General features: G+C 37.4%; 1 protein-coding gene across 3 annotated transcripts in view; it reads left to right on the top strand.

The window, feature by feature from the left end:
• FGF12 (fibroblast growth factor 12) overlaps positions 1–27,796 on the top strand; it is a 675,226-nt gene that overhangs the window by 626,078 nt on the left and 21,352 nt on the right. The window lies entirely within an intron of this gene.

Below are 27,796 nucleotides of genomic sequence, written 5' to 3'. Positions count from 1 at the left end.
TCCTCAGTCCATTTTACAGAAGATCAAAGTTAGGTCATGAGAGGTGAAGTAACATCAATACATTTACATATTTAGTGAGTGTTATTACTGATTTTAACATTATTGATTTTTTTTTCCATTCACTCAGTGAATTTTCCCTCACTGCAACGTGCAGTATCATTTTTATTCAAATTAAAGGCTAGAAAATAAATATTAAGAAAAGTAACGAAAGAAATATAGTGTCAGTTTTAAAGGCAATTAATCCCCTAATGACCACTGGTGAATACTTCACTTCTAATTAGGTGCTTAAAAACATTTTGATCTTAGTACAGTTGAACACGCTCTTCTGATCTTACTTATATGATTAATTTATGTAGCAAGTCTTTTCCAAAACCAAAAATGTCAATTCTTTGTCTTTGAAATGGATACATTATTCTGTATTTTCTTTGAGGCCTTTCTCCTATTTAAAATTTGTACCACAATTATAAAATTAAGAAAACTGTTGGTAGTAAATATGTTGATATTATGAGAGATAAAAATTAAAATTGAAAAGTAGCTTCTTAGGCTGGTATCCAGGACCCTTGGAGGAGTTTGTAAAAGCTACAATCTCCTTTCCTTTTATAAACACCCTTATGCATGATGACCCCCATTGGTACGGTGGACCCTCCGAGGGTCCCTTGCGCAGTAGAGAAATGTGGAGCTTTTCCTCTACTACTTCAGACACAGAGACTAAGGGCCAGCAGTGGCATGGTGGTTAATGTAATGTATCCCACATGGCCAACTCCGCAGTTCGAGTACCTGACTCCATGGTTTGAAAAACCCACTGGGCATGCGTGCATGCATGCCCAAAACCCCAAGAGGAGATGAGGAGAAGGGATTGTAGCATATCCATCTTCTTGAGGGGTGATTACTCACTTGCCCTCTCACTGTCTCTCTGTCTTCCTCTGGCAAGTGCACACGCCCTGTGGCAAAAATCAAATGCAGGGACTAAGTAATTCCTTTATAATCTCTGCATTTTATAAAAGCGAGACAAGGAAAGAAACATAACATGGAAATACTATAGTTTAAATGATGGGATATTTTAAATTAAATTTTATATAATGCAGACTTAGCTTTACCCCCAATATAAAACTCTGAAACTGTTAAACATTTTTAAAGATTAGTAAATTAAGACACATAATAAATATTTAAAAATCGATTGTCTGATCCAAGGTGACAGTTAGTGTCCATAGTATTTTATGTAGGCACTGACAAGAATACAGATGTAAAAACAAATATGTCACTAAAAATACCTTTTTTTCTTATTTTAGAAAAACAATTATGCATTTTTTTTTCAAAACTGAGACTCTGCCTAACTACTTAACAGCAACCAATAAGGACAATAATTTGTTATTATTTTTAGATAATCCTAAGGGAAATATTTTTGGAACATTACCTTTCCTTAGACTTCTAGGAACTGTACATCTTATCTAACAAAACCAGAAGCTCCCAGGATCCCACATCTGATCGCTTTTCCTATGGCAGAATCCATTAAGTATTCAGTAGATACTGGTTTTCTTCCTAAGGTTAAGCCCCCTGTCACAGTACATTATTTTCTATAAGCAGTGCTTAGCCAAGCTTTTTGAAAAACTACACACTTGTCTTTGCAAATATGGCCTCTGAAAAATTAATCTGTAATTTTACACTGCATTCCAGTTTGTGTGCATATGACTGTCAAATTGTCACGGAAGACAAAATAGATTCAGAGAAGAAAAAGTATGCTATAAAATGCTGCCAAGTCTGCCTCGATGAGTCACATTTAGTGTGTTATTCTTTAAAGAAAGGGAGACAGACTCAGCCTTGGCTATTGTAGTTATTCATTTTATCTACATTTGACTTTTTTTTATAAAGAAATTTTTGCTATAGGGTACATGGGATCTCTGGAGAGACAGAGAGACAGAAAATAAGAAATCACCCCCTGGGGGGATGGCCATGCTACAATCCCTTCTCCTCCAGTCTCCTTTTGGGATTTTGGGCATGCACACACACACACACCCAACATGAGTTTTAAGCTGCTGGGTCCAGGCCTTGAACCGTGGTCAACTACGTGGGAGTCCAGCAACACAACCACTATGCCATCCACTAGTCTGTACATTTGACTTTTTTACGAGCCAGACATGTTACTACCTACCTTTTTATGTGTGGTTGAGTTTTATTTTTGTTTTTCTTGACCAATTAAAAAATTCTGCTTTACCAACAAGTTTTCTTTCCTAATAAGCTCTAAATATTGGCTAGAAAAGGGAAAGGTGGTATTTCATCTTTTTGTTGTTTATAGTGATCTCTTACCTTCAGAGAACATCTTGTTGTGTTCTAATACCCCATTAAAAAAATGTACCCAAGACATTATAAAATATGATATTCACCCACGCTGTTAAAAAAAAAACACACAGTATTTTACATATAATCTTTAGAAAAAGTGTTTTGCCACCTTTCAGAATTAATGATTTCTGACATTTCTCTTCAATCATTTAAATGGTAACTATTTTATAATTGTTGAAGTAAAGGTTTTCATGTAAACATTGCACATAAAGCCAATTGTAAATGAAGTGCAGGAGAACAGTTTGTTTTGGTTCTTCTTCATAATGAGGGGTCAAGGTGTCTTTGTTGACAGAGGTAAGCAGTTGGTGGTCCACTGCCATGTGAGGGCTGCCTACATCCATCCTGACTCTGGCTCCAAGACAACCATGATGGGAGAATTCCACCCGCCAGGATGTGGGTCTCTCCATTAAATTTTCAACTACACAAGGACAGCCAATCCGCATAACTCTTACTATGTTTAGCACAGTCTGCCTCAAATCAGACATTCCGAAAACCCTTGCTGTAGGAATTAATTAAACTATCTTGAACGCTTATATTGGTGACACCATGACTATTTAAGTTTCTTATTGGCAAGAAATATGAAAAATGCATTTTATATAAAAATAATAAAGTTCCTTACTAAAAAGGTATATGCAATTTTTTGAATGTCTCAAATTATAGTTTTAATGCAAAGTTAACAGAAACTATGGGATTTCAAATACAGCATTAATTTTTTGACTATTAATAAAAGTACGTTTCTGTGATTATCTTCTCAGGGTAAAAAAAATGGCACATACTATAGATGTATCAATATGATATTTGTGGCTTATAAAAAGAAAAATTTCACCAATTATCTAGTATTTCCTTTTTTTTGTATCTAACATCTAAATGTATAAAAATAAGCTCATGTGGAAATATCCTGATGTTTAGAACTGTGAGGGAAAGTTTTATCCAGAACATGAAAGGATAACCCTGTGGTATTAACAATATCGACTAGATTCTAAACCGTACTTTTATTTCATAAGCAGAGGAATTCGTGTCTCCAGCGTCGCCGCCTAGCACTCACCCAGCCTGGTTCACTGATTCAGGTTACCCCTTGGTCTCTCTGCGCAGGAAATATCCTTGTAGAGACAAGAGCGCACTAACCTCTGGGCCAGCATGCTAAAAAGTCTCAGAGCGCTTTGATGCACGAGCTTTGGCAATTTGGGCAGACAATAAGATAAGCATAATGAGTTAAATATCTTCTTATACATTTTACAAACGTCTGACCTATTTCAATGAACTTCTGCTTCTTAGAAATCTACATCTTGAAGTAAAAGAAAACTATGTATTTTATAAAAAAGAAATTCCTATATTCTAAATTTTTAAAATTTTTTAAAATACTCTTCTCTGTAGATTTTAGGGGTTTTTTTTTTTGCTGCTAAAGTCCTATTGGATTATGGGGCCAGCAGGTGGTGTGATGGATAAGGGTGCTGGATTCCCACATGGCCAACCATGGTTCAAGTCCTGGACCTGGTGGCTTGCCTTCTCGCTTTCCCTTTCTCTCTCTCTCTCTCTCTCTCGTCAAAAAACAAAACAAAACAAAACAAAAATAAAAACAAAACAAACAAACAAAAAACTAACAATAACAAATGGTAATCAATAAATAAATAATTCTAAAAAATTAAAAAGTCCTATTGGATTCTTATTTTTTAAAATTATGATTCCTGGTTTATAAACAAGAATTATACGTCTTCATGGGATAAAGTGTAGTTTTTCAAAGCATACATGCAGAGTGCAGTAATCAAATCAAGGGTATTCATCTCAGTTATGTCAAAAGCACAGACAGAAGGAGTCTTCAAAAAGATCATGAAAAATATGTGTTAAAAAAAGAGCTAAGCATGAATTTCAAACATTTTTGCACCAAAATAAATTATACTTGAATTTCATTTTTAAAGGAATTTTTTGAATTACCTGCATGCCATTTTATGTGAGTTGAGAAGAATGAGGATGTCGTTCTAGCTGGAAGATGCTCTTTATTTTTTCTACACACTGTGCATACCTGCTGGCTGGTGTGTGCCATTGCCATTCACAGGCGAGCTTAGGCTTGTGAGGCTGAACCAATAGCAATGACTTGGCACCACAGGACTCTACTACCCCTGGGAGTCACTCTGAATGTATGTATAGAAATTATAATATTTTGGAAGCACAGTATATTTAAACAGGAAAGAAGGCAATAGTCATTTTCTACTCTTAATAAAGAGTATAAAAGTAAAGATACAGGGAACAGCTGATGGAGAGTAATGGTTACATGGCTGGATTCCCACATTGTCTACCGCTGTTTGAGTCCTGGACCCATTAGCTTGAAACTCACTCCGGGTGTGTGTGCGTGTGTGCCCAAGATCCTGAGAGGAGGATGGAGGGGAAGGGATTGTGGCATGGCCATTCCCCTGGGGGGTGATTTCTTTCTGACTCTTTAGCAAGTGCACACGCCTTAGAGCAAAAATCTGTCTTAAAAAATACTTCTTTCTTTTTAAATATATATTTAAATTGACACAATAATTGTACCTATTTGTAGGGGTCCAATGTGATTTTTCTATACAGTGTTACAATGTGTAATGATTGAATCAAAATAATTAGTGTACCTATTGTCTCAGTCATGTGTGATTACATTGTGTTGGGAACATTTAAAATTCTCTTTTTTTACACTGAGATATAGAGTAAGGTGTGGTTAACTATATTCTCCCTAGGTTTTTGCTATAGTGCGCATGCGCTCACCAGAAAGACAGAGAGATGGAAAGCGAGGGGCTCTTGGGCATGCACACATACCCGCCCGGCGTGATTTTAAGCCATTGTATCTTTGACTTGAACCGTGGTCAACTACATGGGAGTCCAGTTACACAGCCATTATGCCAGCTGCTGGTCACATCCCTACTATATTTTTTAACACTAGAAATTGTTCCCTGCATTTATCTGGAATTTTGTTTCCATTAATCAATTCCTCTATCTCCTCTCCATCCTTTCCTGTCTCTGTAGTCATTCTTCATCTCTCTACTTCTATGAGGTCTTTTGATTACTTTTATTATAATTTTCATATGTAAGTAAGAACGTGGTGTTTCTTAGTCTATTTCTGTGCTTGCCTTATGTCATTAGCATAATGTCCTCCGGGCTTGCTCATTTAACATAAAATGACAATTCATCCATTTTAAAGGCTGAGTAGTCTCCCCTTGCATAGATATGCTACATTTTATATATTCATTCTTTAACTGATGGACACTGAGCTTGATTTCATATCTTGGTTATTGTGACTAGTGCTAAAATAAGCACTGGGTGCCAGTATCTTTATGACATGCTGATTTCCTTTCCTTTGGAAATATACCTGGTAAGGAAGACAAAGAGATACTCCATACTCCCCACGCCAACACATGCATAGCCTCCCCTCATCTCTGCCTCCAGATTTGCACGTCAGTTACAGTTGATCACCCTACATCAGATGTATCATTACCAGCTAAAGTCCATATTCTACATTAAGGCTTCCTCTTGGCGTTGTATATTGTGTGGGTACAGACAAATGCATGAAGTTGTGTTTCTACCACTATAGTATCATACAGAACATTTTCACTGCCCTAAAAATCGTCTGTGCTCCCCACCCCCTCCCCTGCACTAGGAAACCATTTCACTTCTGTCATCTCCGTAGTTTTGCAGAGCATTATTATTCTGCTTATGAAAGAAACCTTCTATACTATGTCCAGGGTATTTACCAATGTTAGAAATACCAACAGAGACGTACCTTCAGGACAAAATTACTGAGTTGTCATTACAACAATCTTGTCTACTAACCCAGGATTACTTTCCCTTGGGTTTGCTTTTGTAATAACCTAAAGAGATGGGCAGAAATTATGAACATTCTTTTGAAGAGGTCATCATTCTTGAGAATAAGGGAAATAAATGATAATCCTTTACAAACATATGGTATTTTATAATTTATTACATCTCTTCACTAACATAATCACATTTGTATTCTGATACTTTTCATGGGGAGATACTGACCTACTGGGATTGATGAAGAGTATCTCAAACAGACAGTTGGAATTAGAGGTCTTCAGATTGTAATCAACAGTATAGAGTTGGTTTATGTGAAAATAATGTTATAGCTCTGTTAAGAATTAAATTTTCTTCTAAAATGCCATTGCTTTTAAACTATTTTCAATACATTAATCAACTACCTTTTAAAATTTTCTAAACATAACATTTTATATCAGGTGCAGCTAGAAAAAGCTGGTTTTGCTTGTTTGCTTCTTAGTAAGAGATGTATAATATATTTTGGCAGTTTTGTTGTTTTTTGTGTTTGCCAGAGAAAGGCAAGGAGGAGTAGAGGGGACAGCACCCCCACTATGAAGAATGGTCTCTCTGCTTTCTAGATTTTGGGTATACACATGTGCCCAACCTGTTTTGCAAGCCACTGGGTCTGAGATTTAAACTGCCGAGTCACCCATGTAGGATCTGGATGCCTTAATCACCAGGTCACAGTGCCAGCCCAAGAGATGTGTTATCTGTACAATAACCACGAAACTTTGACCACTGTCTTTGATCCTGTAGAAGTGATATGCGCTAAAATAAAAACTCTATACAACTTAATTGTTAATGATTCAAATTCTTTATTCCTATCAAGACTTTACCAAAAAACCCCACCTTTTTCTTAACTCTCATAAACTACGTGGAGTGCTGGAAGTGTTCCCATGCTTTTTTCATCACGCTCTTATCCACCAAAATTCAGCAAACTCTTCCTTAACCTTCTATGTTTCAAATAGCCTTCTCCTCCCTTCTTACTGTTGACTTTCAAATACGGAAGACTTTGATACATCCTGTTCAGAGGAAGAAGCAACAGGAGCAACTGAGCAGCCAAAATGGAGTCCTCTTTGGAGGGTTTATTAGTTTTCCAGGGCTGCTGCAACAAAATACTATAGACTCAGTGGTTTAAACAATATAGCTCTATTTTGTCACAGTTTTGCAGATATCAGAAGCCCAGGATCAAGGTTTGGCAGGGTTGGTTTTCTCTGCGCTCTCTCTCTCTGGCCACCTTCTTCACATGTTGTCCCTCTGTGCACACGGATCAGATCCCTGGGACTTCTGAGTGGGTCCAGATTTTCTCTTCTTATTGATACTAGTCATACTGCTTTAGGCTTATGGTCCATTTGACCTTAATCACCTCGTTAGAAGTCCTTTTTCCAAATAAAGTAGGGGATTTGGACTTAAACATGTGAATTTAGGTAAGAAAAAGGACACAATTTAACCCCTAACAGAGGACAGAGGAGAGCACTGGCCACATCTGTATTTTTAATTCTAACTACAGCTATAAATGAATGACTTCAATGGTCAGTAAGTTCCTGTTGGGACAGGTAAAGTTCCCCTGTTAGTTTGAAACTGAAATATATGTGTATGTCATAGCAGAGAATGTTTCTTCCATAGATTTTATCTAATTAACATGGTCTCTGTTACATTTCTCCAAGTGTGGGAAGTGAAGTAGGAAAGAACAGAGAAATCAAAAAGCACCCCCTTTTCTTTTTTTTATTTTTCTTTCTTTTTTTTTTTTTTTTTGAGAGGATATTGCTATAGAGCTCTTGCACTCACCAGAAAGACAGAGAGAGACAGAGAGAAAGTGAGAAATCACCCCCCGCAACAAGAATGGCCACACCGCAATCCCTTCTCCTCCATTTCCCTCTCAGGATCTTGGGCACACACACACACACACGTGCCCAGCGTGAGTCTAAGCCCTGGATCTGGGACTTGAACCGCAGTCGACTACATGGGAGTCCAGTGACATAGACATTACACAAACTGCTGGTCCCCAAAAGCCCCTTTTACATAGCTCTAAGAGGACAGGAAATTTCATGAAATGGGCTTGGGAGGCCTACAAACTGATGGCTCATGAGGAAATGCTTAAGTGACTTGTTTTCTTCTTTGTTTATTTGTTTCTTTTTAAGTTTATTTACTTCTAGAGAGAGAGATACTCTTGATTTGGTCACATCATGCCACAACTCCCACTTCCCCGCCTTCCAGCCAGCCACCATCACAGATGTGCCTGGAGAGTTCAGGTCAACAGGGACCTCAACTCAAGACTCTTGCATGGTTCCCAAATCACATGTTGATGCCCCACTCCCTGTGCCCTGAAGATAGGCTCATGTTTTATTTTTTACATTAATGCACCAAAGTTTAGGCATGTCTCCCCTAAATTTGTATTAGGAAACCCAAGTACATAGCTAGAGGGAAACCTAGGTAATAAAACGTCATCTAATTCTTAGGTGAATGAAGAGTCAGTGTTGCCTGAATTTCTAACTTGTCATAAGAATTTAGAGTTTAGACTATATTTTTATACAAAATTGTACAAACTTGGAAAAATTGTTGGAATTAAATCAAACATACCCGTAGGCCATATTTGTGTGTTACCATATTCTTTTCAAAGCACATTGAATTCATAACTTTATCTATCTTCCAACAAACGTGTAAAATGTGTACGATGATTAAGCTTTTAAATATGGTAAAATCAAGGCTCATAGAAATAAATGAACTGCTGGATTTCATCCAACAAATACATGGCAGAGGCAGAATTAAAACCCAATGTTTGGTATCAAAGACTTTCGTTTTCTTTCATCCTACCTCTCAGATGAATTTTAATCCCAACTTCATAAAACACACTAACTTATTTCTAAATTCTTATCTGAAGCTTATTTCATAATGATTTACTGCTGTTTTTGAAAGAAAAATGAGAAGAAATAGAAACTGAGATCATGGGACCCATAAACCTCCCTTTCTTAGTTACAGCAGTTGAAACCTATTGGAGTCACTACACTCTCTATAATGGAAGCATAATCTTTCTGAAGGCTAAGTACACCTCCAAAAATGACTTATCATTGAAAGACAGAAGTATGTGCATAGTGTCAGACTGTAATTGCACACCACCCTTTGCAAAGGCCAGGACAATCTCTGGAAGGTACTAAGCAGTATAGAGCTCAGAGCATGCAAGTCCCATGCTTAGAATTCCTGCCACAGGACCACTTTGGGAGTGATTCTTTGAACTCTAGATTCATTCATAGAATCATGTGATTATCAAATTATTAGAATATCACATATTTATTATTGGACTTATAAAGTAATGCATTAGATGGATGAATAAATGAGGCCACTAACCCCTAACTCTTTTTCTGGCTCTCTCTTTCCTAAGAATGTCTCTAAAACTCCAGGACTGGAATAGAAATGTCTCCACTCTCTCAGCCTCAGCCTCAGTTGACTTGCCATTCTCCTTTCTCAATACATGTCTTTGCTGTTCTTCACTCATGACCATAGCTGATTTCTCAATGTTGATGAACATGTACTGGTTTTTTCCTTCCCTTCCCTTCCCACTCTTCCCTTCATTTCCATTCCCTTCTCTCTGTCAACTAAGTTCCTATCCATTCTTCAAGATTCAAATATAGCCTCTTTCAGAAATTTTCTTTGATCCTAGTCTTTTTTCAAGAAGAAAATGTTATCACTCAGTCTTATGCTTCACAATATTTTAAACTCTTTGACTGCCAGGGTTGTTTACAATCTCTGTATCATTAACCAATTACATCATGGACAAATTTAAAAATGTTAACAGAAAGCCTTCATGAATTATGTAATTATTTTCATGTCTGCTCAGGGATTAAATACCAAATATGCTATTTTGTCAACTTCCCATTAACTTTCTTTTTTTCTTCCTACTGTGGCTCATCCATATATCGCTCATTTACATATAAAACATATAGGAAAATAGAGAATTCAGGTAAATCTATGCTTACAGTGTTATAAACCTGTTTATGAGAAATTATAAGATATACTATAAATTTTTGCCTTTGTTCAAAAAAAAAAAAACACACAAAGACGGTCAGAAACTAAAACTGGTCAACTCGAGCATATCTCCTTCACATATTGCTCTGCTTTCCCACGTGGTTGTTTAAATACAGCTCTTCAGAAGTTGAATGCTATAAATTCGCATGCTGATTTTATTAGGGAAAATGGTCAGATTCTATTCATCCAGAATGCAAGCTAACTTGGTGAGAGGCTGTGACATTTTGCCACTTGGCTTCAACTTAAGAGAAGAGAATCAGTACTGAAGTTGGTTTCCAAGGCTGGGTCTTTGCCTTTTATAAGATGATGGGATTTGGCTTAGAAAAATTCCAAGCTTCCTTTCAGCTGCTTCTCTGCTAATCTACACTGCTACTAAAGAGAAAAGAAATTTCAAATGCCAAGCTGCAAAATATCTGAAAAGAGCAAAGACTGTGTTTGTGTGCTGGCACAGTTCAGGGAAGAACAAAGGCAAATACTAGCTTCTTATCAACACTTGAACCCCAAACTTTGGAACTGAAGTTGTAGGCAGGTAAAATAATTTCACAGAAGAGGAAACCTGACTCATATTAAACCATAGTTTTTTCAATTTGTTATTTAAACTGCCAGTCCAGTTTTTTTTCCTTTATTACATAAGGACATGGTAATCAAAACAGAAAACAAATGAAAATTATTTCCATATCAGATGAAATAGTATTCCAAAAAAGTTGAACCGATGATTTTGTGATCAGTGATCTGAAGAAGAAATTGTTTATTATTCACTTCTCATTTTCTGAAAATGGCTTTAATAGAAGGAGTTTATTAAAAAAAGGAAGTAGATAGCCTTCTTGCTAATCAGCTTAATATGTGCAGAACCATACATATATAAATAAATCATGTAGAGTTCACTACGTATCACATAGCACTTTGTGTAAGACGTTCTGCAAGATGATTTGGGTATGTAGACACAGAGTGAGTAAGAACTCTGGCATCTTGTAGTGCTCTAAAATAATGAATTTACTATGAAAGGATTCACATGTAATACTCAAAAGTATTCCCATCAATAAAGAAGCATTGGTATTCTCCTTATATTCTTCAAAATGCAAAATACCATTTGGTTTCCTTGATGAGTACATGTTAATGACTTTTTAAAGTTAAAATATATTTTAATTTCTACATAATTGGTTCTCAATTCTAAAAAGCAAAGTATCTCTTATAGATTCCCAACACAAAATAATTGTCTTTTGTAAGTTAATATAGAATGTGAAAAAGTATGTTGCTTATATCCATGATTTTTATCGTATGCTCCTTGGGAATATATACTATGTGTGTGTATGTGTGTGTGTGTGTGTGTGTGTGTGTGTAAATGAATGAATAAATAAATATTATATTATATTATATTATATCATATTATATGTATATATAATATATATTTGTTTGTTTTGCCATAGGGTATATGCATTCACCAGAGAGAGATAGAGAGAGGTCAAGTGAGAAATCACACCCCAGGGGGCATGGCCACTCCACATTCCTTCTCCTCCATTCCCCTCCCAGGATTTTGGGTACCCATATATACACGACAGGTGTGCTTTTCAAGCCTCCATGTCTCAAACTCCAGTTGTGGTCGGCCACGTGGGAGTTCAGTGCCCAAACCACCACATCACCTGCTGGCCCCCTAGTTATGTTTTTTAAATGCTTCTCTTTCACTAATGAGTTCATGTTCTTTAAAAGTACAAATTGTTATTTCCTTTAGATTTTTGAAACACTGACTTTTTTAAAGAACTATTTTATTTAACTTTATTTATTTATTCATTTTAATTTGACGGGGGGGGAGGAGACAGAAAGAGAGAGAGAGAGAGACAGAGAAAAAGAGAGAGAGAGAATGAGAAAGCAAGCCTCCAGGTCCAGGACTTGAACTATAGTCAGCCATGTGGGAGTCCAGTACCCTTAACCACCACACCACCTGCCAGCCCTTGAACCACTGATTTTTAATTGTAACTTTTAAGTTAAAATTACTCATGAAAGAAAAAAGAAAGTACAAATATCGTCACTAGGGTTAATTCTGGATTTAGATTGCTGTGTGTTTGTTTGAAGGAAACTTAACTATGGATGCTATCTGTATTATGCTTGACGAACAAAGTCTGTCTCATCAAACTATTCCAGACACTAGGAACAGATTAAATTCACTCATTTGTTTTCATTCATTCACAAGCATTTGCAGACAAGTTACTAGATGCCAGATACTGTACTTTCTTCATCTGTACAGGATTCAGCAGAAGTAAGACAAACCCTGATCTCAAATGCATTATATTTAGCAAATATAGAGCTACAAATACACGTGTAATATAAAGTGATCACTGTGTTAAGAGAGCTACAGATAAATAGCTGTGGTGAGAGTCAGAAGAGGAAGAGGAGACCAGCAGTTAGTGTAATGGCTATGTCGCTGGACTCCCATGTAGTTCACCGTGGTTCGAGTCCCGGACCCGGTGGCTTAAACTCACGCCAGGTGCATGTGCGTGCGTGTCCAAGATCCCGAGAGGAGAATGGAGGAGAAGGGATTGCGGCGTGGTCATCCCCCCTGCAGGGTGATTTCTTGCTTTCTGTCTCTCTGTCTCTGTCTGTCTGGCGAGTGCACGCGCCCTATAGCAAAAACCTCTCAAAAACGAAAGAAAGAAAGAAAGAAAGAAAGAAAGAAAGAAAGAAAGAAAGAAAGAAAGAAAGAAAGAAAGAGAAAAAGAAGAGATGCTTTTGCTTTTCAGATGTCAGGATCAGAGATTTTGTGAAGAGAGTTGAATTTGAAGTAAGTCTTCTTAATAAGCTAATTTTGGACCTGCAGATATAAATGGGGTAAGACACATGAGAAAATTCAGATGTAGCAACAACGGATAAAGTCTATATAAACTGTCATGGCTAGGTAAAACTGGGGTAGGTAAAAAGATACGGATCAAATCACCTACAGAGATGGATGTGTTGGTTTAGCAACCTGATGGTAGGTAAAGAGAGAAAACGTGACTTACTCACTCGCGTCTAAATCTTTTTATTGATTGCTAATCACGTATATGTACTTGGAAAGGTAGATAGAGAAAACCTTCATGTTTGGAGAAATGTTTCATGGATCTGCCATTTTTGTAGGATCTGAGAAGACGCTTTGAGTAAGAGACTTGCCTGCTTTTCGTTTGCCAGAGAAGAGTACTCTGGGATGAAGTCACCCATTTGATCATAAATGTGTGGGAGTGAAAACGTGCATTAATAGAACTGTTGTGTAGTATGGCTAGACGTGTGGCTTTGCCCTTCTCCTTTCGCCAGTGTTATTTTTCCACGAGTGACAGTTACACTTTGAAAAATACAATCTCTTCTCCATTCACTATTCCTACTTAAGACCATCAGTCAAGCTTATTCTGTTTCTACTATGTTTATTTAAAAAAAGAACAAGTCCCCTTTGCCTCCTTCTATATTACGGATGCCTGCTTTGAGGAATCCTAAGAGCAAAATACTCAGTACTGCAGCCAAAATGGCTAAATCCAAAATGTGTTCACTGTAAGAGGTAAGCAAAGTGACAACTAGTATAATTGACGTATGTTGGTTATAGGCATTTTATTTATAGAAAATATGCAGAATTGTAAGGAAAAGCCTATTTCAGCTGGTTGTTCTTAATGTATTGTAAAGCAGGATCAAAGCACCCAGGGGGTCATGGTAAGGGCCATTCCCTGGACTGATTCTAATCCTGACTCTGCTGTTATCTAGCTGCAAGATCTGATTGGATTGTTTCTTTCCTCTGTTGGCCCTTGCTTTCTTCATCTGTAAAATGTAAAGACAGACTCCACTTCGTAGCTCTAAATTCTTTTATAAGGTTTATTTATTTTATTCATTAGAGAACATGGGCACATGCACAAGTGAGAAAGGCACTGTCTATGCTTGCCACACCGTCATCCCCGTTCCCCAGTCCTCTAGCTCTCAGGATCTTGGGTGCACGCACATGAACCTGGTATGTTTTCAGGATGTCCTGGGAATCCAAACCTGTGCAGGCCATGTGGCTTCCAGCACTGAAGTTCAGTTTGCTATCAACTGTAGCAAACACTAGTCTAGTCCTGCAGCTCTAATTTTAAGGATATTGTGCTCATCAGAAAGTTATGAACTTTCCTTTCATCGTCTGTTTTTGTTTTTTAAACCAAGCTAGTGTTCCCTTGATTCTTTGTCAAAATGATAGTATATCCAAACAGAGTAAGGGAAAATGATACTCCGTACCCCAGGAGGCTAGAGAAATCATAAATGAACCAGGGCTTTCTCTCTTCATTCCTCTTTAGAAGTGAATAGGTTAACTTTGAATTCCCATTCTGAGGACTTACCATCACAGCAAGAAGCACTGAAGTGAAAATGTTCTCAACAAAACAGAGCGCTGGCTTTTCAGTTCCATCAGAACTGTTTGTCTAGCAGATTACTCTTCAGGCTGTTGCAATGAAAGTGACTGGTATGACGGTACGCACAGGCGTGATTAAGCCCAGCAGAGCACACCTGGGAGATGTGGTTTGTAGCACTGCTAGGGATATATGTCTTGGTCTTGGTCTACTCACACCCTCTGCGTACCTGAGTGTTACAGGGACTCCTTTGCTTCGCATTTTACTTTTAATCTCACACTCCCCGTGGATTAACAGAAAGGACATGGGTGTCTGCTTCACCTCACATTTTAGCAATCCCCTCTGGATTAACAGGAAGGACACGTGGTGTCTGCCACACCTCACCCACACCTCAGCAGTCCCCTCTGGATTAACAGAAAGCACGTGTGGTGTCTGCCACACCTCACCCACATCTCAGCAGTCCTCTCTGGATTAACAGGAAGGACACGTAGTATCTGCCTCACCTCACCCACATCTCAGCAGTCCCCTCTGGATTAACAGAAAGCACGTGTGGTGTCTGCCTCACCTCACCCACATCTCAGCAACTCTGCATCACAAGTGCTCTGTAGTCATGTGCACTCCAGCCAACCTCTCATTCATTGACCATATAGTTGTCTCCCACTGAGAACGTTTCCGTCACTGGGCATTGTAATCACTTCCAGGAAGTCTGTGTTTAAATGAAAGTGTAATTGAAACCCAATGAGCAAGTAACTCGAGCAGATTCTGGAACTGTTTCTGCTCTCTGACAGTAGGCATAATTATCCGGCAGGCCTACAGCAACGCTAACTCACAGCAGAAGTCCTTTCCTACATATTCACAGGTGAAGTGTCATTGCCTTCTGGAAAGCTCACAGTGTTTATGACAACTTTGATCAGACATTTATTTATTTATTTACTTATTTATGGAGAGGTTTTTGCTATAGGCAGCGTGCGCTTGCCAGGAAGACAGAGAGAGACAGAGAGACAGAAGGCGAGAAATCCCCCCCCCCCCAAGGGGATGGCTGCAATCCCTTCTCCTCCATTCTCCTCTCGAGATCTTGGGCATGCATATACACATGCCTGGCATGAGTTCAGGCCACCCGGTCCTGGACTCGAACCACAGTCGACTGCATGGGAGTCAAGTGACATAGTCCTTAAACCCAACTTCTGGTCACTGAGTACTGGAGGAGAAATTTGGGGCCCTCTGGATATCACATTTGATTCAAGTCATAGAAAGTCTGAAACATGAAGCAAGTAGAATTCAAATAAGGATGAAACTCTTTTTCTTTTTCCTTTTAATATATATTTTCCTCTTACTGAGATCCAAGATTATTTTGGTGGTTAATCACCAAAGTATTGAAGATGGATTAAGTAATCAGGTTCATTCCTAATCCCTTATTCACTTAATGATTCTATTTTTAGGGTTGCTTACTTAAGTTTTCACTGGTCTTCCTTCAGTAATTTTTCACAGTAAAGTACCATTCTTTTATATGGGATCAGGCAACCTTATGTATATTCTTGTAATCATAAGGTTATTGCTTCTTGCATGAGCCTGGGTAAGTAAATTTCCACTTCAGTGTCTAGGTTTTTTATAAGATGTAAAGAAAACATATTAGTAATTGTACCATGTATTAGAGGAATGAAGGCCACACTTACTAGGGCATTAATTGTACATAACCTAGTTTTCTCTGTATGTATTGTTTTAAGTAGTAATATAAGCATCGGGAGAAAGTCACTTTCTCGTATCCCTGTTCTACAACCACCCAAGTTTCTTCCCAGGAGGAAAACACGGTTTTCAGCTTCTTGTGTATCCTTCAAGACATTGTTCAAACATAACGGAAAATAAACACAGACAGAAACACACACATATATATGTATATGTGTGTGGTTAACACGAGTAGTAGCATATAAAAATATATGCATGCTTGCATAATCTGTATGTATTTAATGCAAATAGTGATATGTACAAATATGCATATGCTTACAGATTGCTTTTTTTCTCTTGGAGATCTTTCTACAGTATGTCTTGGAGCTAACTTTTTTTAACTTTGTAAAGAAGTATTCAGTCCATTTTATTTATCATTATTATTATTATTTTTAATTTGCTTATGGCATATCCACTCACCAGAGAGAGAGAGAGAGAGAGAGAGAGAGAAAGCAAGCTGCCAAGTTAGGGACTCAAACCACCGTCAGCTATGTGGGAGTCCAGTGTCTTAACCAACACACCACCTGCCAACCCTGGATATCTTTCAATAGTAATATTAGCAAGCTGCTTTTTTGCTTTCAGCAGCTGCAGAATATACCATGTGTGGACATGCTGGAAGTTATTTAACAAATCCTCTATTAAGGACATTTAGATTGTTGCCAATACTCGATATTACAAACATCTTTGCCATGAATATAATCTTGCGCATACTGCATTCAGCACATACGCTACTATATCTGTAGATCAGATTCCTGGAAATGGGTCAAAGGGAATGTTCATTGTGATATGAGAATTTACTCACATTTCTTTTTTTCTTTTTCTTCCTTCCTTCCTTCCTTCCTTCCTTCCTTCCTTCCTTCCTTCCTTCCTTCCTTCCTTCCTCCCTCCCTCCCTCCCTCCCTTCCTCTCTCTCTCTCTCTCTCTCTCTCTCTCTTTCTTTCTTTCTTTCTTTCTTTCTTTCTTTCTTTTTTAGGTTTTTACCATAGGGTGTCTGTGCTCACCAGAGAGATTCAGAGACAGACACAAAAAGGGAAAGTGAGAAATCACCCTCCCTGGGGTGGGATAGCCATGCCCCAACCCCCTCCCCCATTCTCCTCTCAGGATCCTGGGCACACACGCACACATGCCCACTGGGATTCTCAAGCAGCGGGGTTTGGGACGGAGCTGTGGTTGGCCATGTGGCGTGTGGGAACCCAGCAGCGTCACTGTTACACCACCTCTTGGCCCCTCTTCCATTTCTTAATAAGACCCTTTTAGCTATATCTCACAGATTTTGGTGTTTTTTGTTTTATTATTATTCAATTATAACTATTTTTAAATATCTCGAGATTTTTTTATTACCCCATAGTTTTATATATGTAAAGCTTATATATATGGGGCCGGCAGGTGGCGTGGTAGTTAAGGGTGCTGACTCTCACATGGCCGACAGTGGTTCAAATCTTGGACCTGACAGCTTGCTTTCTCACTTTCTTTCTATGTCCCTCTCTAGTCAAAATTAAAATAAATAAAATAAATAAAGTTAAATAAAATAATTCTAAAACATATATATAAAAGATATACATATATATGATGTATTTATGTATATAATATATATGTTGTTTAATTTCCAAATATTCATGAATTTTTGCTGTCTGAGAACATACTGTAAGTGCTTTCTACACAGACCAGCATGTGTCTTAGTGAATGCTTCAGACACACTCAAAAAAAAGTTCGCTCTGCAGTTGTTTGATGTAATGTTTTACTGTATTAATTACTATTGTTTGACAGTGTTCAGGTTATTTTGTTTTTTGTTTTTTTTGGGGGGGGGAGGTTTATGCTATAGGGCGCGTGCGCTTGCCAGACAGACAGAGAGAGACATAGAGACAGAAAGCGAGAATCACCCCCCGGGGGATGGTCACACCGCAATCCCTTCTCCTCCATTCTCCTCTCGGGATCTTGGGCGCGCACGCACACGCGCCCAGAGTGAATTTTAAGCCATCAGGTCTGGGACACAAACTGTGGTCGACTACATGGGAGTCTAGCGACATAGCCATTACGCTAACTGCTGGTCCCAACTGTGTTCAGATTTTTGATATCCTTACTGACTCTTGCTATATGTTCTATCTTTTGCTGAGAAAGGAGAATTAAAATCTTTAATTATGACGGTGGATTTATTCATTCTTCTCTTTTTTAATTCTGTCACTTTTTTTCTTAATGTAGTTTGTGTAGGAGTATTATGTGTAGGTATTAGTGCACTGACTCTTGGTCATTATGAAAGCTTCCTCTTTACCTCTGGTAATAGTCTTAGTCTTGAAGTATCTCCTTTGTTTTATATTAGCATAGCCATTATACTTTCTAATACTTATTGTTCATATATCTTTTCCATCCTTTTACTTTCAACCTGTATGATACAAAGTTTCACTTACAGAGAGTATATTGTGAGTCCTGCATTTTTATTTATTCTGGCAGGCTCTTTCTTTTAATTGTAGTGTTTATTTACATTGAACATGGTGACCAATATGGTTGGATCTTTATCCACCATCTTATTTTTTGTTTATCTCATTCAATCTTTATTCTTTCCTTATTTCCTTTTATTTAATTGATACATATTGATATTGCATTCTAATTCCTATATTGACTTATTACTCTACCTTTTTATATATTTATAATTTTTATTCTACAGAGTAAAATAGGTTGTTACTTTATGACAGTCTACTTAGAATTAATATTAGAACCTCGAAACAGGATCAGCAGGTGGCAATGGTGATAAGGATGCTGGACTCATACATGGCTGACTGCGGTTCGAGTCCGAGACCTGGTGGCTTACTTTCTCACTTTCTTCTCTCTCTCCTCTCTCTCTCTCTCTCTCTCTCTCTCTTTGTCTCTCTCCTTCTCTGGTCAAATTAAAATAAATAAATAAATAAAATTAAAGAAAAATTTTTTTTTAAAAAAGAACCTTAAAACAGTATATTCATTTAATTCCCCATCCTTTCTGCAATGTTATATATATTGGGTTTTTACATTATAACTTTCTCAGTGCAATGTCATTATTTTGCTTTAAAATTTAAAAGAAAAAGTATGCGATTTTATATTTCTCAACATATTTATTATTTTCAGTGTGATTCATCCCTTTCTTTGAAGCCTAGTTCCCATCTGGTCTTCTTTCCCTTCAACCTGAATAACAATCTTACTATTCCTTAGTAATGCAAGACTGCTAGAAATGAAGTCACTTCTTCTTCTTTTTTTTTTTTTTTTCTTTTCTGAAAATACTTTCACTTTGCCATACCAAGTTTGGAGGATATATTCACTGGTTATAGAGTTGTGAGCTCAATCCGCCTTTTCTACATCAGCTTACTGGTTGTGCCAGGATCATGGCTAGCTCCAGGACAGGATAGAGACCCTGTTGATGGTGCCTGTTTCTCTCCCTGCCTCTTAGGGAATAAAGAAGGAAATCTGAAACACAAACAAAACACAACCATGAAGTGAAGGTATGGTTAGCCTTAACTTTCAGATAATGAAACTGAGTTTCAGAGAAATTAAGTAGCTTGTCCAAGGTCAAAAAGCAGGGATTTGAGTAATTGTACTTCCAAAATTATGTTTTCAATACAACTCAGGTTGCATTATTTTATGGCCATATAAATTTACCTTGTTGCCTTGTCACATATTGCAAAGAATGAGTTAACAAAGAACCTTTATTTTTAGAGAAGTGAGCTCAGTAGTTTTCCAGTAGAAATTATCTTAGAAGGATACAAAGGTTTCCATATCTGCAGGGGTTTTTTTTAAAGTTATAAAATTAGACTTGTTTTAGTCAAAGCAACCTCAGTTTTAAAAAATTCTTCATTTAGCATAATGTAATTTAGCATTTCTTTGCCTCTTGTCAGGATGGAAGACAATAGTTCTCTTGTTTGATTTAATATCATTATGTCTGAAAACACAGCAAGCTGTTGCTAATATACCAAAGGTTTTCAAGTTCTGGGCATCTAAAGGCCATTAGTGAAGTAAGCAAACTAGTAGAGTCACAGCCAGATATTCAGAGGGTATAACAAAAGGAAATGTGTATCTCTGGAGTTGTTGGATGTAAATTTTGTTGCAAGAACCACCAAAGTTTTTGATTCACTTCATTCTTTTTTCTCTTTGTTTTCATTCTTTTTTTTTCTTTTTTTTTTTTTTTTAATTGCTAGAGGTTATGTGTACACCCCAGAGAGACACCTCCATTTCTCCTTTTGGGATTTTGGGCAAGCATGTACATGAAACTTGCTTTTTCAAGCTGCCAGTGTGGGACTCAAACCACATAATTGCCTTAATCATCACACCATCAGCTATCCTTCTTTTGTTTTTTATACACAATGCAATAAACAGAGATGACAGAGTTGCACAGCAAACAAAGGAGATGGTTCTATGTGTTAAAAAGAGTTTATATTTTATGTTTTAATTGGAAAGAAAAAAATCAAAACCAGAATGCCCTATGAATCTGGCATGTGTTTGAAAATCAATAATTTTTACATGACTTAGGGATAATTGTTTCTCATAATGACTCAGATAGCAAAGACTATTTCCTCTAATCAGAGTTTTCTTTATTTGCTTTATAATAATAATAATATATTATCACCATTTCTTTGATTGATAAGTTGTTGAAATAATTTTTTTTTTTTTGAGAGGACGTTTTAAATTTTTAAATTTTTTTTTCATATAGGGTGCTTGTACTTGCTGGAAAGATAGAGGGAGACAGAGAGATAGAAAGCAAGAAATCACCCCCCCAGGGGAGATGGTCATGCCACAATCCCTTCTTTTCCAGTCTTCCTTTGGGGTTTTGGGCATGCATGCATACGCCTGGCTTGAGTTTCAAGCTGCTGGGTCTGGGACTTGGATCACAGTTGGCCATGTGGGAGTCCACTGATGTAACCATCCCACCATATGCTAGTCCCCAAATAACAATGTTTTGTATGAACTTCTTAATTGTAATAAATTATTTAACTGTTTAATATGAATGATAAATCTTTAGAATACTTAAGAGACATTTGAGATTGCATAATTTGACAAACACTTGTCTTTTACATTTAGGGAAACTGAGAGTTTAAGAAGGAAAATAACCTTCCCAATCTGAACACAAGTTAGAGAGACACAGGTCTTGTGATGTCTTTTCACCAAAATATTTTGTTGGAGTAGATTTCTTTTTTAATTTCAAAACTTGTTCAAAGTAAAAGTGGAATATAACAGTTATTGTGCATATGTTTATGGAGCTTAAACAGTCATATGTACTATAATGTCAGATAGTTTCAAGTTACAAAGAATAAAAAAGCAAGGTGAGAGATTAGAAAGTGACTAAGGATGTGCTAAATTATGTAAGGTAGGCAAGAGAAATCTCTTTGAAGTAGTCATATTTAAGCAGTGACCTAAATGAAATAAGAGATCAGATCAGATCATGTTGATTTGTTATTGAAGAGGTTTTCAAGAACAAGAGCTATTGATTGTGAAGGATTTGCAGTGAGATGTGCTTGTTGTGTTTGAGCAACCACAAGATCAGTGGCTGATTGCAATGAGTGTTCATTCATTCATTGTACATTCATTCCATAGATTGCCAGAGCCAGAACCGTAGGAGGAGATGGGGATCTGCAAAGAGCAAGATGAAAATAAATTGTTGTTATAGTGCTATTTAACTATATTAACTATACGGAGCTATACAAGTCACGTACTCATACTTGAGTTAGAAAGTACACATTTTGCAAGTAAAGCTAAGGGGAGCAAAAGTGGTTGTAAGTGAATCACATAACATTCTTTGCCTTCCAAAGATTTATTCCAAACAGATGTCTCACTGAAATGTAGAAATGATAAAAGTTATTATCTCAAGTCTTTGATTTTAAATAAATAATCTCAAATAATTGTATAGGTATTTGTAGGTTTCAAAGAATGTCCACCTGTGTTACATCATTTAAAAGCCATTAGTTTGTAGTAAATGTATGAGCGGTCTTCAAAAAGTTCATGGAAAATGCATATTATTAAAATAAAATTATGAGTAGATTTCTAATTTTTTGAACCAAAATAAATTCCTAATTCATTTCTAATTTTTCACAAACTATTCGAAATCCCTTCTTATCTTTAGTTTACAATGAAAGATGTTTAGGATCAAAAAGGTTAAATGTGATTTGATGAAGACAAGGTGGAAAATGTCAGTAGATAACAAATCAGAAATTTAGAAAATCTGAATGTTTTTTTGAGAAAATAGTTACTGTTCATTTCTCCAAATTTTGAAGAAAATTCTCTTCTTCTAATCTGTTCATTTTTATGTCTTGGAATAATTATTAATATAGGAACTTCCAAATGCTTAGTTTAATTTAGGCAGTACGATGTGCACTATTAGTAAATGCAACATGGAAGCATATGCATTCATTGGATCATCTCAAAAGCCATGGCATGTTTTTCTATGCAAAAATGCATCATGACATTTCCAATGACCAAATATAATGGCCTAGAATAATGACAAGTAGTACATATATGCAAGTTGGAAGTAGAATAGAAAATATTTTTATTGAAGTTATGTGATCTACAATGCTATGCTTTCATCTTGAACAAAATTTGCCTGTACTCATGATTGATTGGTTATTATTGGTATTAAAATTGCCATACATCATCTGTTAGCTAATTATGTAGGAAAAAGTTGATTGAAAGAACAAAGATTTTGCAAAGTAATATTTGTTATTTTATTTCATTTGCACTACATTTGCGTGTGTTGTGTTTGTGCATTGTTTTTTGTTTGTTTTTAGACAAAGTCTCAATGTGTTGCTATCCTCCTGTCTTGGCCTCCTGAGTAGCCGAGGCCACAGGTACCTGCCACCTGCGCCATTCCTCCAGACAGGGTCTAGTCCTGTTCCTACCCTGGCCATGAGTGCACAGTCCTTCTGCCTTGGCCTTCAAGAAACTGGGACTACAGAGGTGCACCAGTGTACCTGGCTTTCGGGTGCACCAACACTCAAAACTGAGCCTTCCCAGTATCAGCAGCCTGCCAAACAGTGGTGTGCCACGCATGCTGCCATAGCCTTCACCACATTTAAAATGACAGAATGATTTCCCCCCCTCCACTTCATATATAAGATCTCCGTCAAACTTACTTAATAAATAGCCTACGATTATGCATATAAATAAACTGAGTCAATATTGTCTTAAATTCTACCTTAACACATACTCTTTGCTCTTTCTCTGAGGTAGAAATGTTTTATTATTTTCTTCAACAAGAATAAGTTGAGTGCCGAATATGCTGGGTTATAAAAAGTATTGAATGGAGCATACCTCTGGGAATCAAAGCTCACAGTACCTATATGGGAACACCAAAACAACCACATATATATGTATGTGTGTATGTGTGTATCTATATATATACAATTTGTTTTAGCTAGAGTCGTGGCACAGTGTCTTGCATGCTGTAGCCGATATAAACATGAGTGCCAAAAGCAGAAAACTAAGTGTCTTGTTACATGATTAATTATATATTTTTCTTGCTATAAGAAGAAAACTTCAGGCCAGCTAGTAGCATGGTGGTTAAAGCAGCTGGATCCCACATGGCGGCCGCATTAGAGTTCCAGACCCCACATTGAAAAATACTGCAGGCATGTGTGCATTCATACCCAAAATCCCAAAAGGAGAAATGGAAGAGAAAGGATTGCAGCATGATTGTCTTCCAAAAGGGATGCTTTCTCACTTTTTCTTTCTCTCTCTGTGCTTCTCTCCTATGAGCCCATGTGCCATTTAATAAACTTTCAAAAAAAAAAAAAGAATATTTCTTATAATAATGACTGAGTAATGAGTTGGGGATGTTGTAAATTTTAAGTTTATAATATACTTCCAATACATCTTATTTTCTTAAAATAATTTACAGTTGAAAAATGTAACATTCAAAGAGTTTTACCTAAAGTCCCACAGCTAGTATATATGGAAACTCTTACTCTGAGTCTAGAGCTCTGATTTCTCATTATGAACACAAAAACTGACAATAGCAATTGTAAAAGTTGCATTTAGGGTGATTTTAATTATCCACGTTGTGACAGTTCCCTTAAGGTTTCCCTTTCAGTTTGCTAGGGCAGCTGCCTATGCCCATAGAAATGCCTACTCTAAGACCCTGCCATGTTTTCCCGTTGAATGTCTCGCTCTGCTCAGCTATTACTAGATGCTTTATTTCTGAATTCTAATTTAGGATGGGCTCTTGACTTTTGTTGTTGTTGTTGTTTTGTTTGTTTGTTTGCTACAGGACTCAGGTGCTCACCAGAGAGAGAGAGAAAGGGAGGTGAGAGAGAGGGAAAGTAAGAAATCACCCTCTGGGGGCGGGGAAGGCCATGCAATAATGCCTTTACCATTCTTTTCTCAGAATTTTTTGCACACTCAAGTCACATGCCTGACATGTTTTTGAAGCCATGGGTCTGGGGACTCTACCTGCTCAGTTGGCTCTGTGGGATCCAGCCACCATATCACCTGCCGGACCCAAGGCCTTGATTGTCTTTTAATTGCCAGAGAAGATGTGCCCTCACCAGAGAGAGACAGAGACAAGAGTATAGTATGGTCTCACCACAGTCCCTTTTGCTCCATCTCCATCCTGTTGGGATTTTGGACATCTAGTCAACCTGTTGTTCAGGCCTCTAGAAATGGGATTTGAACTGCAGTTGCCTATATAAGATCCAGTTTCTTTAACTACTAGGCCCAGGGGCCTGCCCTACATAGGCCCTTTGAATTGATATTAAAGGGCATACTTCATGTGGCTTTTCATTTCTGATCCCAACCTGGATGCTGTGTATGGATCCTTCACATGTCATTTCAATAGATCAAGACCGTTTCCTGGCTCAGGGCCCCAGGATTTCAGCTCCTGCACCACACCCTGGACTTGCGCTGTTCCATAGGAGTCTTTAAATAATTGTGAAATTAAAACAGAGATCTGGAGCTTATTATTTATATGGAAGTGTTATTTTCCTCGTGTATAAAAGACAGTGTAGTATCGCATATGGCTGAATGTGGTTTTTATGGTAATGACTACAGGTTGCTCACATCAACAGCTTGGTGTGAAAGCAGGCTTGGCTTTGCAGTAGGAAGGCAATGTGTGAGGTACTGAACCAACAGCCAGCAGCCCTTTGCTCTAGCTCAGAGCCTGGGTCTGCCTCTAACTTTCTATGACACTGAGGACATTTATTTTACCATCATGAGTTTCATCACCCTGTTAAATAAAGGTGCCAAGTTCAACTCTCACTAAGCAGCTTTATATATATATATATATCCACATTTACATGTTTCTGTGATGTATACTCAAAAGTAAGTAGGCTGTATTGCTCTCTGCATATATGACAATACATGTATTTATATGCAACTCCTTATCTTACCTGTTTTCCCTATCTCCTATTATAAAGTCCAAAATCTTATACATAGTACTTATTTTTTGAACTTTAAGAGTCTTGTGGTATCAAGGGATAATATCATGTTTATTAGTATCGGGTTAGAGCTAGAAACAAAAGCTTTGTGATTTATTTTGATTAGTTTGTTTATAAAAGAAAATTAATAAACCCCACACCAAAACCTAAGCATTTTCTTAATCCTTTAGCCTAATACTGAAAGAAAAGCAGAATTTAAAATTACATTACAAAATTCAGTCTGAATTGCTGTGATCCCTTACATGGCAGTCATTAAATTACATCCTAGCAATATTGAGACAAGTGCATGGAAGGGTCTATGTTCCACCACACAGATCCGTCATTTAGTCCTGTGCTCAGACAGGGCATTGTTCTTTCTGCCCTTCCTCCTTCCTTCTTTCCTTTTCTCCTTCTTTCCTTCCTTTTTAATTGCACAGGGTACATGCTAGCCAGAGAGATAGAAACAGAGAGAAAGAGAGTGAGAAGGAAGGTGTACCCTCCAGTGGTGCAGGATAGAGCAACCCCATCCTAATTCCTCCATCCTATTAGGATTTGGGGAATGTACACACATGTACCTGGAATGTTTTTCAAGCCTCTGAGGCTGGGACTTGAACTGTAGTCAACCATGTAGGATCTGGCTCCCTTCACCAATAGGCTATAGGCTGGCCCTGGCCCTGACCCCGACCCTGGCAGTGTTTTTTTGTTTGTTTATTTTCCCTCACTTCTCTAGTTATGCTATTTATCTGATTTTTTAAAACTGAGATATAATTTAAGTGCCATAAAATTCATATTTTGAAGTGTATGCCTCAGTGGCTTTTAGTATATTCAAAAAGTTGTACAAATATCACCACTGCCCAATCCTGGAATATGTTATCTGTAATAAAAGCAATCACTCTCTAGTTGCCCCCCCCCCAGCCGTGACACACCTTCACCCTCAGCACTTGACAACTACTACCTGCTTTTTGTCTCTGAGTTTACTTATTCTGGATGAGGCATATAAGGAAATCATACAACAGGTGACCTTTTTCTTTTTTTTGGAGAGGTTTTCGCTATAGGGCACGTGCGCTCGCCGGACTGACAGAGACAGAGAGACAGAAAGCGAGAAATCAACCCCCGAGGGGATGGTCACGCCGCAATCCCTTCTCCTCCATTCTCCTCTCGGGATCTTGGGCACGCACGCATATGTGCCCAACATGAGTTTAAGCCACCGGGTCCGGGACTCAAACCACAGTCGACTACAGGGGAGTCCAGCAACACAGCCATTGCACTATGATTGTACTGCTGGCCCCAATATATTTAGTATTAATATAAAAATATTAAATGATTACTATTGTTTTAATGCCTAAAACCACTAATCGATGCATGATTATTCATATTTGTATGGGTGTAATGTGATTTTTTTTCGTATACTATTACAATGTGTAGTAATTAAGTCAGGGTAATTAGTGTACATCTCAGCCACTTGCCATAACTTACACTGGAAACCCTGAAAATCCTTATTTTAAGCTACTCTCAAATATCCATGGGCCGGTGCTAATTTTATTCTTCCTGCTGTATTGTACAGCACTAGACTTTGCTCCTCATAGCTAACTGTAATACTGTCTCCATTGACCAACTTCCCTGCATCTCCCCGACTCCATCCTTCTCCATCTCTAGTAGTCATACTGTATCTCTCTCTCTACTTCTATGAGATCATTTTCTTCATCTCATTTTTGGTCAATAATGTTAGAACCATTTAAAATCAAGAGTCCTCTATCACAGTGTCTTTAACATCAAAGGCCTTCAGCAATCCCCAATCTACGGATCACTTAGCTTTGTGAATTGTGCCTGGAGATTAGACTGGGAGGATCATCCGCAACAATACGGTTTTGACTAGCTTTATCCCTGTATTTTCATCAGTAACTTAATTCTAGGTGATTGTACTGAATCATGGGGCCTCGGATTGAAATTCTTCCTGTACATAGTGAGGAAGACAGTGATTGCTGTGGCTGTGTTTGAGATAAAGGATCCTATAGTAAATAAGAATAAGTAAAGTATTTGATTAACTCACAAATAAGTAGAGTACTTTACTTAGTCTTATTTACTTATAGCTGATGGAGATATTGTCACTTTTTTTTTTTACTGCTTTTCTCAGAAGGGGAGCAATTTCTTCTTTTTAGTAGACATGTTAGAATATGATTTTATTACATTGATTACAAAATCCCATTGTAAATCACTATA

This window comes from Tupaia chinensis, unplaced genomic scaffold, assembly GCF_000334495.1.
Source record: "Tupaia chinensis unplaced genomic scaffold, TupChi_1.0 Scaffold141231_1, whole genome shotgun sequence".
NCBI classification, from domain to species: Eukaryota; Metazoa; Chordata; class Mammalia; order Scandentia; family Tupaiidae; genus Tupaia; species Tupaia belangeri.
The sequence above is the reverse complement of the archived record's forward strand: the minus strand, read 5'-3'. Positions and strand labels throughout refer to the sequence as shown.